Source organism: Anser cygnoides, chromosome 3, assembly GCF_040182565.1.
Source record: "Anser cygnoides isolate HZ-2024a breed goose chromosome 3, Taihu_goose_T2T_genome, whole genome shotgun sequence".
NCBI classification, from domain to species: Eukaryota; Metazoa; Chordata; class Aves; order Anseriformes; family Anatidae; genus Anser; species Anser cygnoides.
This window is the reverse complement of record NC_089875.1, coordinates 5,226,499-5,247,361: the sequence shown is the minus strand read 5'-3', so window position 1 is coordinate 5,247,361 and position 20,863 is coordinate 5,226,499. Positions and strand designations below refer to the sequence as shown.

Here is a 20,863-nt window from a genome sequence, read left to right as displayed (position 1 = left end):
TTGTCCGAGTGAATTGTCACAGTGGGCTGACGACTGCTAAATTACAGCGCGGGGAGAGGGGCTCGGTGATGCTCCAAGAGCGCAGAGGGAGGAGGTGGCAGGAGCCCTCCTCCGTCCTGCTGGTGCTCGGAGAAGGGGGGGCAACTGGCTACAAGTCCCCCACGAGGAGGCAGGCATGGCTGTCCGTGATGGCAAACCCTGGGCTGCACACCCCAGGAGCTCTGGATCTGATGGGCGAAGCCGACAAACAGCCCAGTACCTAACTTGGAAACTAGCCTCAGCTGAACTACCTGAACGATGAACTTGACTCTGTAACTTCTTTGATCGGAAAAACAGATATATGTGCGTACACAGGCCCCAAAGCCTTCCCGAAGAGGTTCACTCTGCTTTCAGCTTTTTCTTACACGGTGGCACGAATCAGAGATACGGCTCCTCGACTCACTGTAGGTGCCCTGAGGTAGCACTGATGCAAAAACCAGGAGGATGAAAGTGCAGTAAGTCCTTTTCCCAAAAAAATGAGAGCATAGGATTTTAGATATTAAATATATATGTAAATATATATAATAAATATTTACACTTTTTAAAATTCAGTTATTTAAATTAAAATTGAATTGATGGCACTGAATATTATGGCCTAGCCCGCACTGCAATAATATCGTAGATAGAAATAAGCCCCTACTAATTTTTCAAGAAGTCAAGCTACTGAAGTGACTGAAGTATTTGCCAAGCCAATTACAGAGATGTTTCTCCTCCACATGCCCAGAAAGACTTCCCTTCCTTCAGTTCACTAAACATGGAGAAAACAATCAGGGATCGAAACCAAAGAGATAAGAGGCTATTTTATTTTTCCCAACATGAGCCCTTATAAGGGTTTGGTGATTGGAAAGGCAGTCTGGTCTGCAAGAATATTCCATGCTCAGAACATCCATTTCAAATGCAGAATAAGTTTTGGTAATTGCGCTCTTCTCCCTACACTGTATATCCATCATATTTAAGATTTTATTGTGATTTAAATTAGAAGACACTAACTAATGTATGTTTCTTACTTGGCTTGCATACCTTGACACAGATTAGCATTAAAATTAGTCACGTAGTAGAGGTGTCAGTCATCAATTTAGAACATAAAATGAAAGCGTTAAGTAACTTCAGACTTACCATGCAGATTCTTAAATAAATGTGGTAATAGCATATCCTGAGCATAAGTGAAAGAGAGCACTAGGCACCAGTGAATCACTACCATTTGTTCCTTAGGAAAATAATTAAAAAGTACAAATGAAGAACAAGATTAATTTAAATAATCAATTTTGTGTTTCCTGCTAGCTGATTTAAGTCATGATGGAAATTGTTGATTAAAGTCCCTCATTTAAATCAGCGCCCCTTAACGAGTGTGCAAGCCTATGCACGTGTGCCCATAAGAGTAATAAAAGACCCTTCAGGGAAGAAACAGCTTTCACTAGAATACTTCCAGGGCTGAAAGACCATCGTCCATCCCTTGCAAAAAGAAAAATAAATCTTACTAAGCTAAGCAATTTTTCTCCCTTAAGCTCTTAACACTGTAGAAATAGTAGGAATAGGACAATAAGTCACAGGCCGTTCCCAGCCATATTATGTAAGTACGACTGAACTTGCGATGCGTTTCACTAACTGCTGGAAAGGAAGATGAAGTATGGATGGAATAATTTAAAAGACGGCTTTGAGTTCCCTAAACATTGCAGATGAATGTCCTGGCCAGCTATTTATCTTGGAAGCGCTCAGCCTTTCAAGAGCTGCGAGCAGTTGCCCAGAGATGACGGCCGAAGGATGCTGGGTGGAGCGGGAGCGTGCTACCTGATTGTTCAAGTACCAAGAGATGGACAAAGATCTAGAACTAGGGGTATTTCTTGTAGATTTTTTTCAGCGTCATCCTTACAGCTCTAATTCCCCCCTTAAAATTGTATTTCCAAGGCCAGCAATGAGGCCATAGCCCTGCAACTCAGAGCATGAGATGCTGCACGTGAAGCATCCTCCCAGGACGCCGGGTGCGGCCATCACTTCTCCAACAGAGGGGACAACCCCGGGACGTGCAGGGGCCTCCAGCCCTGCAGTGTGCTGAGTGTGGCCCTGTCCTGGCCACAAGCGCAGCAGTGCCGGGGCTGCATCAGGCCCCGATCCCTGTTACACCCGCTGGGGTGCAGAGCCCTGGCACCTGCACGCAGGAGCTGCGCTGGGTTGTAGCAGTGGGTTCCGAGCAGATACTGTCTCAGGGACTTTGTGGTCTTTATGGTAAAGCTATGGTGATCCGAGAGCACAATTATTTGTTGCTTTTCTTCCTCCAGCATTTTGCAAAAGCAGTATCATACCTTTATGTCACGCTGCCCTGCAAATCTGCTTCCAGAAGGCTGCCTTCTTTCTTCAAAGAGCGTTTCCAGTGCTTAGCAAGATCTCTCAGAGCCCTTGACTTTGCAGCTGGCAAAGTTTACAACATGTTTACAATACCCTGCATAATTTGGCTGTGAGATAATGTATAGTATAGTCCTTCAGTGGTGCACAGTGGGAGAAGAACAAGTGGAAAAAAAAAAAAAAAGGGTGATGGAAAGCCAAGAAAAACAGATGGTAGCAAGCTCTCCAAGGGGCGAGAATGAATAAATAACTGCAGATTTTTTTTTCCAAGGAAAAATATACTGTCAAATAAATAATACAGATTTTAGGAAATGCAAACTATATTGAATGTGCATTTTTTCAGTATTAAACAATGGCACTTCATCAGGACCGACGGTCTGTGCTGCACGTGTTTGCCTAAATGAAACAAAGAGAAGCAAAACTAGCACTTCTCAGAAAAGTTCTTGTTTGACCCAAGGGCTAAATTTCATGTTTCCTGGAAAGTTACAGTACAGATAACAGGCCAGATCTCTAGCAGGTATAAGTCAGCGTGGCCTAGACTTACCGTGCCATTTAGCAGCATTATAACTTTGCCAGTCTATGTTAGGTCAGCCATTCTTAGGGAGCAAAACTTCCCAAATTTTATGGGAACTTTCCTGTGCCTGCTATCAGAGCCACAGGAAACTATATCTACTTAATTCATTGTGCACACACCTAAGATGATGAATTGATGCCTTTTTGCTGTTTTTTGACCATATCGTGTCAAGCTAGAAGCTGAAAAAGAGTTGCTTAAACAATCCCCAGGTACACAAATAATCTTACTTTCTTACAGCAAAATATTTTTTTCCCCCTCTTTTAAAGTCACCCAGAAGAAGCCAACAACATATGGGACGCATGAAAGTTGCTCTCTGCAAATCTGTCAATCCATTTTAGCGATGCCGTGCATCAACCCCAGCTCTGTTATTAACACAGACTTCCCCGCGCAGGGCTGCCAACTGGCTCGCAGTCAGCTATTCGCCACGAGACAAACCATCTCCTGCTACACTGATCTATGAGCCCGAGGAGAAAAAGCTGCAAGGCATCAAGTCTCACATGGGTCTTCTCTGAAGCCATGGTGCAGTCTCTGATGCTTGCTTGGTCACCTGCTGGCAGCAGGAGAAGACAAATGAGCAGGCATCTAGCACAGCTTTTCCCAGTGGCCAGGCTCAGTGATGGGTTAGAGGTTAGACAGCGGAGGCTGGAAGGAGCTGCAGCCTCTGGTAACGGGCGATAACCTCTCGACACAACAGCTGAGGATGAGGACTGTGTCCTCAAGCCTGCACAGTCGGGTCTTCTGGGCTATGCCAGGAATGGTGGGTTTGGGAACAAAGCAGGCCGAACCCAGCGGTTGTGCAAACCTCCTAGTGAAGGTCCCTGAGGAATTACACCCGCTCTGTCCCTTTGCACAGCGGCAGCTACAGCCTCAAGCGGGGAATGGGCAAGCATCAGCTCCGAAGTCCTGGAGCACCGTCACACATTGGCGCTTCGAAATTATTGCTCCTTCTCTACATGCATGAAATGGGAAGGCTCCCTTTTTGTTTGTTTCAGAAGATCTGGGCTCAGAGGGTTGGCAGACTATATAACTTGCATTTCTTTTACCAGCTCTTCAGTAAATCACAATGTTCAGGATACTTCCTGGAAGCCAGAAACCAGCATAGGCAATGGGAATGAAGGGTCACCTCTTCATGTTACTGCCTTTCCAGAGGCAGCCAACGCTCAGTTATCAGGCCCACAACACTGATAATGATATTTTCATCCAAGCCCCATTTTCTGTTCTGCCCATACAAACTCAAACAGCAAAGTCACTGCTATTACTTTAGTTTTTAACTCTTTCTGCTGAGAGAAGAACCTGAGCCCCTCCTCAAAACCATGTGCTCCTATTTTCTGGCACCACTTGTTTTTGCTAAGTAAAGAGAATCCTCTCTAAAAATCCACGTCTTTCTCACAAAGCAACGAGCCCGCAGGCGAGCTGCCTGGCTGCCAGGAGCCCTGGCTCCCCACCCGGCAGGTACCAAGCTCTCCTCCTTCTAACAGCAGCTCCAGAAGAAAAGCAGACCCCAGGGATTTCCAGGGCGGGCAGGACCCAGAACTTGCAGCGGCACGGTAGGGTTCATACATCTGTGCACACCGCTGCAGAGTCAGCAGGGTCAGATGCTGCTCCTTTCGAAGCTGGACAGGTTTCAAAGGGACGCGATCTGTCAGCAGAGGCAGTCACTGGGAACGCCTCCAGCTCCCTCCCCAAACCGCAAACCAAAGTACTTCCTTTTGTTTCAGCATATGGCCAGACCCTGAGTCCTACACACGTTGTAATGCCAAGAGTGACTATTAGTTTGGCATCCTGCACGGCAAAGGAGCCAGCAGGAGTTCTGCACAAATGAGAAGAGGGGCGAACGCAGGCAGTCCAGCCCGCTGCCATTTCAGCGTGCTCTGCATCTCCCCAGGTGCCATTTTACAGACGTGCCACCTGGCCCCGATCCTGCCCGGCCACCACCCCATCCCTGCATTAGTCCAGCTCCTGCCGTTCTTTGCTCTCACCACTCACTTCATCCACGTGCACTTGTACTTCACCCTTATACTGCAGTGTACAAAGGACTGCATTAAGATTATTTGGCAACCCAAAGCATTTCTCTATTACAAGTTTTTTGCAGAAAATCCTAGGTAGGCTAATATTTTAGAATAGCATAATTGCAATCACCTGGTAGAATATTTTCTATAGTTCCTTTACCCGTATCAAAGTACCCTGAATATATTCTCTCTCTCTTACTTAAGCCTTCAAAATTATACCGATCAGAGCAAATTTATATACTGACGTGCTCCTGCATTCAAGAGATTTGCCAAGTGCTGGGTATAGGGTTTCTCACTACAGCCAAAATCAAATTCAAATTCCAGCTGCCTCTGCTAATACGCAGCAAAGGTTTAGCAGTACAAAGCCATTGTTGTAAAGCAGACACCGAAGATGATTATATTAAACTGAAAGGGGAATTGGTACAAGCCTGAAATTAGTTTGCTGAAGTTACCAGCGCTCATTTCCTTCCTCTGACACCAGAAGCCACCTCATGTCCTTTAGCAGTCAGAGCAAATGGGCCAGTGGCTTTGCCAAGACATCCCTCCCCTGCTTCCCCAGCAGCGTGCTGACTTAAAAATCAGCTCCAGCCTTTCCTGCGCTAACCTTGGCGGGTTAGCGACAGGACGCTCAAACCAGCACTGCAGTTTCAGAGACATTTCCCATGCGGGTTTTGATCCATCTCCTGCCTCTCGGCAGGATGCCCTCTGGCAGACAGGTAACCTGAAGAAGTAAAACTCTTGGGCTGTCTTCGCGCTCTATTTTCAAAGTAAATGAGTGTCCCATCTCAGGGAGGAGACACTGATTGGATCAAGGTGGAAAAAAAAGGAAGGAGCCCACGTTGGGGCAGGGTGCTTTGAAGAGATGTGGAGTGCACGCAGGAGCAGGAAGGTGTCCGAGGGACGAGCAGGTGGTTACTTCCTTGGCACTGCTAGCCTGGCTCTTTTAAAGTTGTACTAAAATTCCCAAGGTAAAGAAGTTCCTGTCTACAACTGTAGCAAGAGAGACGATGGGTTTTTAAAGCATATGGCAGCAATAAAAAGCCTTCATCTGTCTCCCACTCCTCCCTATTAGCTGTAATTCTTGGGTAGCATTATCTCCTCTGAGCACCCTGCACGCTATACAGTTACGCTGATGGCCACGCACGAGAGATGGAAAACAACCTGCTGCAAATGGATTTCTCTAGGCTACTGCAGAAACGTGTGCAGGTTTGCCAAGACACCTTGTTCTCTCCCTGCAGCCCTTCTGCTGGTACCGTTCTGGGTCTCCTGTGAGCACAGCTGGAGGCAGCACCAGGCTGCCTGCTCTGCTTGCCTTGCTAACATCGGCCGACCTGGTTTAGAAAGCAGACCGAGACCACCGATCCCATCTGGCACACACAACGAACCAGTCCTGGTCCTCAGAGGCTTACACACCTACAGCCACATTCGGGCACTTCTCAAGCGGAGTCCCCTGGAAGCAGGCACTGGTGGCACGCACACAGAACTCAGTCTGCAGCAGCGTGGCTGAACACGTGCAAAGGAGGGAAAGGGAAAAACATTTGTCCCTCAATCCAGCAACAAATGGCAGAGATTGGGGATCAGATCTTTGGAGGTATTTACTGAATTCCTTTCGATATCAGGCAATGAATGCTTTAAAGAGGATCTTGGCTGAAACAGTCTGTCCTGTGCAAAATTCACACTGGAAATATTAGTGGATCAGAACAGCCCCCTGCCCCGCTGCAGTCTGTTCCTGTGATTTAAGCAAAGGGCACCGGGCTCTTGGCAGCTCTGTTATTACATTGCTTTCCTTTCTGCTGTGCTGATGTATTTACCTCATCAGTGATGTCGCTTTCAGAGGGTGGGTTCATATAGAAGAAGGAGAGGGCTTTAAGCTCACCCCCAGACAGAAGAGCATCAGGGGGGCGACAAAGGCCTGCAGGAAGGGGTCCAGAGGATCTGAAAACTGAAAGCAAAGGCATGTGCAAAGAAGACTGTTGGAACATAATAAATGGATCAAAAGCCAAGGTGATTAGCCCCCCCTGCAAGGCTGGGGCGGTGTGCCGAGGGGCCTTCAGTATTGCCCAGAGGGAATAATGGTGATAATAAGTGGCAATAACCAGGGCCAGTTGCAAAAGCCAATACAGTCCATTTCTGCTGCAGGATCTCCCAGCAGGAACATGTCTTGGCTGGCATAAAGGCTTTACTTATAATATAGCTGTACAAAAATTCCACATTATAGGGATTGGGCTTCAAAGAAATGAACAAGAGAAGTTGCACTTTGTCGAAGAAGCTGGGTTTGGCATAGCCAGCACAAACCACAGAAGTTACAGTCCCAGTCCTGGGGAACTGTCACCAAGGCAATACCTACAGGTGTCCTCGCATGCCTGCAGGCCAGCTTACCTCTGGGGAGCACAGGGATGGCCCTAACCAGCTTGTGTCTGTCACCAGGCACCTCCTCTGGCTAAAGGCTTGGTTGGTCTGTTACAGCAGAAGCACTGTGAGAGCACCAAAAGGACAGCTGCAAGCAAACCCTCCCCGTTTGTCACCTGCCCAAGCCATGTTTTACACAGCTCTCACCTGGAGGAAACCCCCCATGGCTTGAATATGGAAACACTTTTGTAATGTCTTCTTTTCAGTGGGGTTTGTATATTCAACTGCCTGAGTACATCTAAGACACGGGGCAGGAAAAAGGAGCTGCAAACACGGGTGAAGACCAAGCTCAGGGCTGGCGGTGCCACACTGCCCTCTCCCGCCGTGCTCCCCAGCAGACACTAATCCAGCTGTGATTACTCTCTCTAGGATCTTTAAATCCTTCGGGGATTAAGGAGTCCCCCCTTCCCAAATGAGGGATTCCTCCCTTAATCCACTCCAGCTGGCACAGCAACGCCAGGGAAAAGCAGCGTTTTCTGGGGAGCGTGGTCCTGGCTCTTTCTGGGAATGCTGCGTCCAACTGACCATGGCTCGAGAGCCCTTCATCACTCCTGAGTCAGTCTGGCCACAGATCGCACCTCGTAGCCATGCCCCTGCTGCATCCTCTGCCAGGTGCTGTTGTGGGGTTACCTTGGGTCTTCCATCCCAGGGTATAAGCCCTGCTGAGCCTCGCTGCTCTGGAGACATCCCCTCCACACAGGATGGAGCCTTTGGGGTTTATCGTCACTGCTCAGCACCCAGTGGCTGAAGCAAGTAGAAACAAAAACTGAAGAAAAGTGCCAGCACAATAGAAATACAGTCTTATTTGTCCTTATCCTGTATTCACTTCTTAGAGGTTTTCACCAGCTTTAGCATGTATTTCAATGGCAGCCAAACACTGTAGCAAGGGCGAGGATTTTTGACTTGATTTTCTCTCGATGGGGCTGGCTGAAAGGGTCCCCACCTGCTGGTATACGTCCCCCAGTCTGTGGGACAGCTGATGAGGGAAAAGGACATCAACAGTGCAAGGCTGTGTCACCTAAACCTACAACTTCAGTCCTCCCAGCCCCCAGGGTCATACGGCTCTAAGAAAGTCAGATTCCCTATGTAAAAAGTTATATGCATAAGAGATCTACATAAGAGTGTCTAAAATGTACACCAGGCCTATCTACACAGGAGGAAAATACCTTGACTCTTCAGGATCTAATGCCTGAAAAGAAACAACCTGTCTTCCAGCATCTGCTATCAAGAGCATCCTGAAATATACCCGCTTTTATGGTTTTGGGGTGTAACTTGGGACGGCTGGAGCACGCTGCAGCGCTTTTCCTGTCTCAGGAGCTCCCCCCAGCGTGGCAAGAGGCAGCTCCAGCTTTTCCTGCACTCCTGGGCTCACACCCACAGCAGGTTTGTGCATGCCCTTCCAGGCCCATTGCTGTTAGAGGTGCAGAAGGCAGAGGAGGGCACAGTGGATACCCCAGGACCCCCAGCCGTACTGCTTTGAGCCCCCCATTAGCAGCAGCAGTCTGCAGCCCTGGAGCAGAGCACCCTCCATCTCACTGCTGTATACCCATCTGCAGCGGCAGGGATGAGTTTTCTTTTTAATCCGTTTTCACTCTGGCATGTTCCAGCTTAGTGCGTGTGCTTTGCTGGGGGAAGGGAGGCTTCATCTGATTTGTGCCAGAGCTGGGAACAAAGACACAGAAAGCAATCGCTCCCCCCATTGCTCGGAGCCCAAGTGGGGAAGGGAACACAGCACCAGCTGGCTTTTTTTCCTTTTTCCCCTCATTTTCCTAAGGCTTTGCCCAGCTATGTTTGCACATGGCACTAGCAGGCACTCAGAGGCAGCAGCATCGCTTTAAGCTTTGAACTGCCGTTTGCAGAAAGAAATGTTCATCCCGACAGGCTGATTGTCATGGCAACGAGAGATCCCCCTCTTCTGCGGGTACTGCTGCCGGAGAGGCGCTGCTGGGGTGGCGCGTCCCGGGGGATTCAGCCCGCGGGTGGCAGGCGTGTGGGCACCCGACTCCCCGGGGAGCGTCGCTGGGGCACGATGTGTCTGTTGTGCCACAGACCCCAAGAGAAGGTGGGAATGGCTGAGTTCTGCTAGCTTTGCCATCAGGAGGTACCAAGGGGGAGGATGCCTTTGGATAATCCTAGGTAATGCCTGCGGACTTGACGAGTTGCTTGGATTTAGGTGCAGGCACGGTGACACTGCAGTCACTTGCACAGGGTTGAGGGCTAGGAGATCTGTGGCTCCAGAAAACCAGCACGCTTCCTCTTCCAGTCAACAGTGGAGAACCAAAGCAGGGTGGATCTGGTTACTCAGCTTACATTCTCTGGGAGCCCAGATACCCCTTATTTCCAGCATGGCACCTTGTCACTAAAGTTCCCTTCCTTTATCTGACCCTTTTTATTTAAAAATAAAATACACTAAAGAAACATATACACCTCTTACCGCAATAGCAAGCTGTGATATTACAATGAGGATCACAATACTCATTATTATAATTGCGTAAGTGATGGCAGTTGTGCTATTACTGATTATCGCCCTGCTTTGCATGAGCCTCCTGTTTTCTGTGCTTTCCTGTTGCATGCACACAGAGCCATATGCCAGTTTTGATCTGCAAATGTAGGATTTATAAGGTAAAATTTTGGAGATCTCAATCTATTAAGGCTATGAGGCTACTAGCTGGGACAGATTTTTTTCTCCCTTGCTGTAATGTCAATAAGGAAGCAAATGTGAATATTACCATCTACAGCAAGTGCTTCTTTCCTCAGCTACAAGCCAAAGTGTTCATCCAGCAACCCGGACCTCAATAGTCAGGAGGTGAGAGGGTGAGAAGCATTACTGAACAGCTTGAGCACGGTGCCTCCCCCTGAGAAACGCCACCTGCTGCCCCCAAGCAAGAGAAGCCCAGAGTGCATATATTAGTGACACTGGTAGCATTGCTATTAGTGTGTCGGTACCTGGATGATTCTCGAGAGAACAAGGTGCTGAGGATACAGCTCTGCTGTTTGACAGTGGCACGCAGGTATCCTTCAGAAGCTCACACAGATGGAAGCCATCGTAGTAGGCACAGTGCAGACAATGATGCGCAGACAGTACTCATCGCTCTTGGGAACTTCCATCTCAAAATTTGTGTCACTTCCACAAGGAAGCCAGACAAGGACCTGGAAGCAAATTGAGAGCAAATGATACAGCAATGTTCTGCCAGGAAAATGTCATTAATACTGGAAAATACACAAGTACCCTGGCAATACAAAACATTAAATGAAATCAGTCACTATTTAAAGTCTACCACAGCTGTCTCTAAATAAACCCTATGGCACTGACTTCTCCCATCTAGCCGTCCTGGCAACGATGGCTACTGGCCACCAGCATTCAGCTGGAGCAGAGCTGTGGAGGATCACCCATCCCCAGAGCTGCTCAAACCCATCAGTCAGCAGCTAACAGCCAAGATGACAAATTATGGACAAGTTAAAGAGCACAAGCATCATTTACCATAGATGCTACATTGATCACAGATGACAGAAGCTCACCTGACCCAATATAGACCCCAAAAGTCCTTTTCTTTTGAAAAAATGCTCAAAATAACATGCCACTTCTCCAGAGGACAGGCTGCTGTCATCTGTTCTTCTTTGCTGGGATCTTTGCAATGTCACTTATGGGCAAATAGTGGGAAAGAAGAGTTACATGTTCTGCTCTTGTTTTCTACCACAACTTGTATCATCACACAAAAGCTGAAATGCTGCCCATTTCACATAGGATTATTGGCTACAGTAAGATTTCAGTAATTGCAAATAAGAGCGGGATTTGGCCCACACAGTACATGTAATGGCTGGTCCCTACAATTGAAAATTAAGTGCATATCCACTGGCTTACCCACAGTAGTACAAAATAAATAGTCTAGCACAACATTCTTTGGTCTCTGTGAATTTAATATCCCAGAAATCATTTAAAGTATTTCTGGTTTTACCTACTTCGCGTTTCTCCTGAGATTCTGTCCTAATGCAGGGACAATTCAGTAAAATCCAGAGAGGTATTCACTGCATGCTACAGTGCAATCTTTTTTGTTTCCCAGGTGAACAGTCTTCAGTTTTAGACTGGTTCTTTTTCTATACGGCTCCTCAGATTTACTTTCCCTGAGCATTTTTATTCATCTTTTGAAGAGCCATTAAGATGCTGTAAGCAAGAGGGAAAGCTTTCAGGAAGACCAAAGATAAAAACTTCTCAAGAACATTTAAAGCACACAGAAAGTAAACATGAATTTCCTTGGTCTCCACTCCAAGGCTAATAAATATAGTGTCACTGTGAATGGTTAACCTTTACTGAATATATGTGATTTCTTCCTGCCTTTATAAGGCCAGCATTTAAGAATCCTGCTGCACAGAGGAAAAAATAAAGGGGCCTCTGATATGCTGCTAGCACTGGGGTTTGCTAAGCACAAGGAACTTGCAGCAGATATAGCATCTTCTCACCTTGCTGCTTTAGCTTTGAAAGAGCTGGAGTTGGAAAAGTAGGATGCTTATTACCAGTAAATAAAATGAGACAAGGCTGAGAGCTGCTGGTTAGAAAAATCAGAAGAACATGGAGACCATAAATTGGTTCAATTTGCTGATTTCAAGTGATACTACCTTTTTGCTCAATAAACCAGCGTTGAATGCAAAATATCTGATAAACTTTTTTTTCCTCTCTGTCTTTCTTTCCGAATCCAGTACAGTTAATATTATTTCATTCAACTGAATGTCACTTCTCTGCATGTTTAATTGCGTTCTTATTTCTACCCCAGAGCTACTTGACGCAAGTTGCCGGGAAAACAAAACACAACCAAAATACCCAGCCCAAGTAAATCTTATAGTTAAAGCATCAGACAATCAGGAGTCAACGTGAATAAATACACACATTTAAGCAATTACAGCTGAGTATGGGGTATGTCCTAATACTTAGTGAAGAGGCTATATTTAATTATAAATGGACATATTTAAAAGATTAATAAAGGTGAATGAACTTTTTCATTAGGTGAATGGCAAACTCAGACAAAGAATCTTGGTTTAATTTCACCTGCAACCAGAATAAAGACCACTTGCGTACAAGCCCGTTGATGAAACCAAGCCTCCTGCATCTTGGCCACTTTGAGAAATTCACCAAGGCTGCTGGAGAGCTGTGCTCACCAGCCAAGGAATTCTTACGCAGAGGGACACGGCCACTAGTTACATCCTGGGCAAAGGGCTGAAAAACCTGGTAAACTGATTTTGCCTGATTTTCAGGCAACAAAATATTATCAAGAAATTGTTCCCTAAACAATCTTTAGGGAAGACGAAAAATTCTGGAAGAAGAACCAAGACAGCCCAATTGTTTCCTTGGCTCTGCTCATGCTTTGTATGCAGCACTAAGACCAGCCTTAACAAGCATCCACTTAGTTAATGGTGGCTCTGAGTGACTTTAATTACCTACTTCCACTGATGCTCAGCTCAGTACTAGCAGGGGCAAACAGGAAAGGCACAAACTAACAGCTGGCTACGTATTGAAACACGGACTTGGAGTTGCCCCTCCAGAAAGATGACCAAGAATTAACTGAGGACAGAGTCTGAATTCAGTTTCTCTTTCAACACTGTAGGCATCCAGATCCTAGCGAATGTCAGCCATAAAGCACAATACACTAATTTAACGTAAATATGTCCTTTTCTTTGCTGGGATGCAGCAGGAGCTATTTCTGGTTACAAAAAACAGCTATCAGTGAAAATAACCCGCACCCCAAAGCAATGATGAGACGTGGAATTTATTCCACTGCACGGACCTGTTGATTAAGACCATCATTCATATCACTGAAAAATGAACTGCCATAGAGACAAACTACCCTGGAGCTTGCTCTTTCATTCTGTAGTAATCATTCCACACAACGTAATTATCTTGAAAAGTTGCTGATGACAAGGCTAAAATACAAAAATATTCAAGAGCATCTCCACGAGCAGTTTATTGATGTGGTTGCTAAGTTTTCATGCACACATAGGCTGGGAGAAGTCTTTGTCTGCTTGTCTACATTAACAATTGCTGTGCATCAGAAAATATGGGCTTGATTGTGTTAATTGCAGTTCTTTCATCTTTCAGCTTCAAGCTGCATTATAACTGACCTAGCTTAAATATGTAATGCTAAAGAGATCCAGAAACAGAGGGAGATAGATGCCACAAACCTACCCACTACCTTACGTGGTGATCCAAGAGATCCCTCCCCTGGGGCACCAAGGAAGAAGATAATCATACAGTCTACATTGGACACCAAGATAGGAACCCAGTCTCTACTGAAAGCCCTTGGAGAAAGGTGGATTTTCCAGCAGTGAAGAAGTACTTGCTCTGAACTGGCTTCTGCTGGACATGGCCTTTCTCTGATGGTAGGTTAGGAGACCAGGTTTGGAAGAGCGCCCTGCAGCCTTATGAAAGCTGAGCCTTATCAGCTGGGCCGTTTACTCGGACTGTGTAAACAGAAGCCACCAGTACTCCAGGCTGCTGCTCCTGCTGTCTCACACATTCGACTGGTGAAGGTGGAAGGCCTCTCACCATGCTGAAAAAAATCCCAGGTTCCTACCCCTGGCCTCCTTGCTAGGTCGCAGCATCTTTCATTCCCTTCCTGCTCACCTTGCTCAGTACCCTAACGTGGGAGCAGATCTCAGTACAAAAAAGGTGCCTTTATTCTTCCACAGCCTGGCTCAGGCAGGGCATGTCATCGCAGGAGTGCAAGACAGGTAGGATGTCAATGCCTGAAAACCCTCCCTTTAAAAAAAAAAAAAGAGTTGGGTTAACTCTAGTAGCCTGGAAAGAAGAGAGACACGAGGACGTATTTTAGTATCGTTAGCCTGTCTCCTGCAAACAGCATGCCTTCACATGAAATTCAGGGATTTGGGTTCAGGGAGGCAGCCTGGCTAAGCCCCTCTGGAGGTGCCAAACGCTGCTCGGGAGCTGGACCAGAAAACAGCACTCAGGAAAACACCTCTGGCAGAGCACAACTCACCCATGCTGGAGCACACAGTATTTTCCACGTGAGGTGACTGAGTTGAGGCTGGAATAGATGGCAAATGCACAGTGCTCTGGTGCCTTCTGGAGGAGAAGGGTGTCCACAGGCTGGAGCAAGGCCAGCAGAGGGCTGCTGGGATGGCTGCGGACACTGCCCTGCTACACTGGAGCAGGAGCCCAGAGAGGTGAGGGACACCGCAAGGAAGATACTCACAAAGAGGATTTAAGCTACAACCAAGCCCCCGCAAAAGCCATCGCCACCAACCCCTGATCTGGCTCTGCCAGATTGGTCTCCAAAAACGACACATTTTGTGCTGTTCAGTAACTTGCCCAGAGAGGAGGAGAGACAGGAAACGAAATCAGGTAAAACACTGGATCATCGCAGGTGAAAAACCCACCTAACACATACACACATGCACTTGGCTGTTGCTGTTGAAGAGGAATTTTGTCTGGAAGACTCATCCACCATAGCTTATTAGAAGCAGAGTGCTTACTGTACCTGCTCTCTTCACTGCAGGCAGCTTCCTTTGTTTTCCTGCACAAACAAGCCTCTGTGGCAGAAGCCACTAAATATACACTATATACTGGCACACATAACTAGAGGATGTGTCAACAGGCAAGGCAATTTAATTTCAGTCACGTACCATTTTTAAACCCCTAGCACCTGACCTTCAAGAAAAAGCTCGGCTACGGTGAATGCAGAAGCACATCTGTCGTCGTGCTAGGGAGCAAAGTGGGAAGCCCAGAACTAGAGCACAGCCATTTTTAAAGTTAGCTGTTTGTATTTTTTGCTCTACATTTAATAAGCTTCTGACTAAAGAAGATTTTCAGGGGTTCCTAAATATGGTTTCTGCTCCAGCTTATGTCAATGTGGTGTCTGAGCGCTCAAGAAAAGCCCATGTGTTTAAGTTGGAAAATCTGCATTAAAAATAAAGTTGAACTGGAAAAGGAATTTGGGAGTTGGACTCTTTTGCAGTTTGAAGAAAAGTATTTAAAGGTGTGTTTATCCAAAGAGATAGAGTTGTCATCATCCAGCACTTCCAAAGACAAAAAGATGTGATACTACTGGCATTTTCCAGCGTAGGAAGGATGCAGCAAACGGCAGGACCCAACTGATTATCCTGGGGTGCCTCCACCCTAATTGTCACTCCGACACCAAGCTCTCTGGTGGCCTCCAGCAAGTCACTTCTCCTTTCTGACCCAGTTTCCTGAGCTGCAGAAGTGGGATAATACCAACTCATTCAGGAGCTGTGATGGGAAAAGGGGTTATTTTATCTTGTAAAACATCACTTTGCCATGCTAACGATGCAGTTAAAGCAGAGAAAAGCAGGATGTCTTGCATTAGGAGCCTGCAGTTCAAGCAGATGGTGCAGCCCGAGCGAGGGAAAGCAGCACTTGCCTTTCTAAGCGGTGAGGAGTAGTTCTGATGAATTATTTCATTCTTTCATCTATATATTTATTTTTCTATTTATCCCACTTAGAACCAATTGAATATTTCATGAATATGTTAAACGAACAATTCCTATGACTAATTCTGTACTTTTTCCTTACAAGTCTATCCATTTTGGTCCACTCTAAACTGACGGTTGATGACAGAACCTCAGGGAACGGCTGAGGCTGGAAAGGACCTGCTCAGATTATCTGGTCCAACTCCTCTGCTCAAGCAGGCTCCACCAGGCCAGGCTGTCCAGAGGGTTTCTGAATGGCTCCACAGTGGGAGAACTTCTGGGAGCCACAGCACTGCCAGCTGTAGCAGTCTCATTGCAAATCTCCTGATAACTGGACCTGCTCTGAGCAGGAGATTGGACTAGGCGCTCACCTGAGGTTCCTTCCAACCCAAATTATTTTACAAGTCCACGACAGCCATGATCATAATTATGATGTCTTCTGTTGTAAACGAGCTTTCACAGCAGCAAGGACTCACTTAAACTCTGGCTCACTGGCCCGTGAGTCAGCCTAGGGCTGAAGTTCAGAGAAAGGGAAAATGCAGATCTACAAGTCACTGGGCTGCTGCAGGGGATGCTCCGGAAAATGCTGGGCATTCATGTTAGGGCACAGCTCAGGGCTGGGAGGGTAAGCCCAGAGCTACAGCCTGGTTGGGGGAATGCCAGGAATCAGCAGAGACAATTTCTGCAAGCAACACTGCCTCAGGAACAGCTCACCTCTTAACAGGTTGGGGATCCAAGTCAGAGAAGCATTTAAGGAAAAGCAGCAACGTGCATGGTGATCTCCGCAATATCTACTGTAAAACATTACTACTACAAGTCCCCAGTGGCTAGGAAACCCTCTGGCAAAATCTAAGAGAAGACACAAGTTTTCTACTTCTGCTGATCTATTAACCGACTTAATTAACACAGGACTTTGTTTATAACTTAAGGACCCCAAACCAACTGATAATCTTTGTGAAGGTTTCAAAGACTTCTGTAGTATACTTTAAAAAAAATAAGAAATTATGTGCATTTAACTCAAACAAATATTCTAGCTGAAAAGGTCAGTGCTTACGAGTAAACAAATTAATGAATTAATGCCATCAGTGGAATATGTTTGACTTCGCGATGTGTGTGCCCCATCATGCAGCCTTTAATTATGTGCCCACAGCGTGTTTTTCAGACAGACATCGAGGGCTGTGTGTCTTTAAGTCACTCTTAGTGGAGCCATGCACGTGTCACCAACACACCCTGTCCATACATTACAGCTTGCTACTGTACTGCTCTTTATTAATTGCCTCGTTCGTTTTCTCCTCTGCTCCCACTCAGCTCAGTTAATGGGCTACAAGTGAGCAATATCGAACAGTGAGCGAGAAGCCTCAAGTAAAAGAAATGAAATTTGCCTTCAGGAAAAAAAAAGCAAATGGAAGAGGAGCAGAGCATCTAACAAGGTATATAAATCAGTAGGCCAGCTATTTCTCGAGTTGCAGTGGAACACCTGTGATGTTCATATCTGCCCAAGCTGACAGCTTTTTTCTTTAGATTCACGTCCAGAATAGCAAAGTGTGTCAAACAGCAAAGGACATTCATATACCTCTGTTAATATGCAGCTTGGACCTTTCTGGGGAGTCAGAAAAGACTGAGTGGCCAGATAAGAAGCGAAGGAATTGTTTTATTACCATCAACTATTGCCACTGGTACCAAAATGGAAAAGAGAATGCATTAGGAGCTCACTATTTTTACTTCCCTTTAAGAAGTCTGAAGGGTGAAGTAAAAATCATATCAGAGCACTGCGAGATATAAATACTTGAGAATAGGCTCGTTTCTTAGCATACAATTTCTCTGGACTCACCGAACTGGGATCAAAAACATATTTTATTTTCTAGCAGAAAAAAAAAACAAAAAACAAAACAAACAAAAAAAAAAACAGAAAGAAACATCAAGTTTATTCTCACTCCCCCTCCATTCTTTCCCCTCTTTTTTGAGTCTCTCTTTTTCATTAGCAGTATCAAAAAAGGAAAAGTGAAAGAAGGAAAAGCAAACAAGAAGGGAACAAAGCAAGCATTGTAATTCCTGCATTTGGGAACAAAACAGTGCTTTGTAGCTTAAAGAAAACAACAGAAATTTGAATTTTTAGAGTCCATTTTTTCCTTTCATTGAGAAATACAAATCAATTTCCTACCCAGTAAAAATGAATTTCCTGATCACCTCTCATGCAGGTGTGATGCTTTGCAGTAAGGATTTCAGTCAAACAGGAGGAAAGAGAAGCAGCTTCAATAAGAGTTATGTCCTGACAGCTCCCCAAAGCTACTGGATCACCTGGACAAAGCTGCTGACCACTGAAGTGTCCCCGAGTGCTCTCACTGCTCCTGTCAGCTCTCAGCTCTGCAACCTTCCCAAGTGCAGCCCAAATCAGGAAAATGAAACTTTACCTCTGCTCCCTCAGCAGAATGAGCCCAAAACTTAGGAATGACATTGTAAGACCAATACAGTTTAACATAGTTGAAGTATTTACTTGGTACTCCCTTTTCAGAGAGGGGTGAAAACAGGCCAAGCAGAGCACTGAGCCCAGCTCAACCAGCACGCTGTGCAAGCAGGACAAACCTGCCCTGTAGCAACGGTGCTGAGTTACAAGGGCAAGCAGCCCCTGGACTCGTGCTTACCAGCTCCATTTTCTCCTGCCTCGAGACGCCCACTGAATGGGCACCGTACTGCAGGCAGCAAAAGGATGACCAAAGTAAGACCACACCAGCCTGAAGCCTTGGGCCCAGCAATGGACTTGAAGCTGCTTGGTGGCACTGCAAAGAACGTGGATTTTAAGAGAAGCATCGCTTTTTGTTGCTCAGTTAGCAGCACCATGAATGCGATGGTGGTATCAACAGAAAACCAGAGCTTTAGGATCCATTTAGAAAAGCCTTAAGCTAAGTCTCAGTCATTATACAGAGGCTAACTGCACTCTCAAAGTTTTTAAAATGATAGAGCTCCCTATAGCAGGCATTTTGAACTGCATAGCCAAATCAAGCCACAGTCAAAAGGGAGGGAACCTCCACAACAAAGGCATCCCCTTTTCTGGGGGATGAGCAATCCTCAAGTACAGGCTCATCCGATCTTCCCAAGGTGTTTATGTCCTTAAGAAACAGCAAAAGCAGAACCCCGTTCTCCCACAAGAACAGTTCCTAGACACCCCACAAGAAGAGCAAGGGGAAACCAATCACCACTGGGAGACCTCTTGTAAAGCAAGGGGCTGCCCGAACCAGAGCCTGCCTCTCCCCACAGCTCGCTGGATGCCACAGTCAACGCAGCACCGATGGGAACCCCTCACCCAGCACACAGACTGAGGCACAGGGCAGCACTACACCAACGACATTGCCTAAACTCACTGCTCCTCCTCAGGGGCCTCTTTTCCTTCCAGGCAGCTGCAGGACAGCAGAAACCCTTAGAGGAGTTAGCCTAGTAGTGTCAGTGCAAAAACCAAGCTGGGTGACAGCCAGCAGTGGAACTACAGGATATGTCACTGCTGCCCCATGGGTCTCCTAACAGCAAAACGTCTTTGTGCCCATGAACAGGGTAAGCTGACTACAAATAGGGCAAGACCCAGGGCGGGCCTGAGGTCTTGATCGCTCCCAGATGTTGCAGCAGCGGACGAAAACCTTGCTGCTTTTGGAGCATTTCCAACACCCACAACAGCACGCTGCTTTTAATGCTTCTCCCCAGCCTGCGACGAGGCATGGGGCGGAGAACTCGCTCACCCATTCATTCCCCTGCAGGACAGCAGAGGCGGCGGCAGGCACCTCCCGGCGGCAGGCAGCCCGCAGCCCGCAGCCCGCAGCCCGCAGCCCGCAGCCCGCAGCCCGCAGCCCGGCCGGCCCCGAGGTGGCGCCCTTGGACCGCCGGGAGGCGCCGGGGCTGCGCCTGCTGCTCCGCCGAGCCCTCGGGGACATTTCCCCAAAAACGCCCAAACCCAACCAAACAAAACACACTTTTAAAAAATTCTTTTTTTTTTTTTTTTTTTTAAATAAAATGCCAAGTGCTCTCAGTTTTCTTTTTCAAGGCTTCAATACTAAAGGGGAGCTCTGAGGCTTTTAATAGTAAATCTAGCAGACATAATGTTTTTCCCCCTTTTTTTTCGGCAGGCTCGTTGTGGCCAAGCCCGGAGGAGAGGTGAGGCGCAGGCTGCCTCCTGGAAGCCTCCTGCGGTGCCCCCATGTGCCCAGCGCCCTCCCAGCTGAGGCAAGGAGCTGTCTGCACCATCAGGCACGTTCCTTGGCTGCCTGGCCTGCTGGCAAGGAGGGTTGGCAGATTTTTAAAAGCACCGGGTGAGTAAGATGAGCCCCCCCAGTGCACCCCGCTGCCTCTCTCTGATTATGAACCGGGTGTTTGCCTCAGTTGTCTGCATGAAATAAAGCCCTGTGTGTTTGTGCGCGCACTGGGTGGGGTGTGCAGCATGGTTTTGGGGTGCAGCTCGCAGCAACTCTGTTCCCAAAGCACCTGGAGCCAGATCGCTGCAATAACGTGGTGCTACCAAGCCGTGAGATGGGAGCTGCATGCTTGCACGGTGGGAAACAAGAAGTACCTGTAAAACGCGTGTGGGTCGTGCTGACAGCCTGTCCCACGCGCCCGGTGCCTTTCCAGTTCAAGTGGGGAATAAACACAGCACCACCTGCACCACAACACAGCTGGCAGCGCTAAACCTTCTTGGGGATACCCCGTACATCGATCACTTTAAACATAAAAAGGGGGAATAAAAATAAGAAAGGAGATGCTATTTCAAGAGCAGTTTCCGGCAGGGTTGTAGCTGATTAGCAGCAACCTCCACCCTGAGCAGGAAGGGAAGGGTCTTGCTTCCAACCTTGCTGGCTCCTTTGGAGAAAGCAGTAAGAGCTGGCAGTCGGGAAGCTGGCAGTCGGGAAGCAACGAGCTTATGCAGGAGCTTTCCTCCTGGCCCGCTGTTAGGGGCTAGCTGAGCCTTGTTGCTGCAGGATTTGCCTTTGCCACTCTTGTTGCTAAGTCTGCTGGGCTCCTCTGATCCTGCAGGGGCTACAGCTGCAGCACAGAGCCCCGCTGTGCCGTGCACCAG

At 47.1% G+C, this 20,863-nt stretch overlaps 1 protein-coding gene across 11 annotated transcripts in view; it reads right to left on the bottom strand.

The window, feature by feature from the left end:
* PAK5 (p21 (RAC1) activated kinase 5) overlaps nt 1–20,863 on the bottom strand; it is a 312,051-nt gene that overhangs the window by 89,490 nt on the left and 201,698 nt on the right. For all 11 annotated transcript variants that reach the window (XM_066995369.1, XM_048060795.2, XM_066995368.1 and 8 more), the window contains one exon: nt 10,318–10,521. The gene's annotated coding sequence lies outside the window, so the exon portion shown is untranslated. The remainder of the gene's footprint in view (nt 1–10,317; nt 10,522–20,863) is intronic.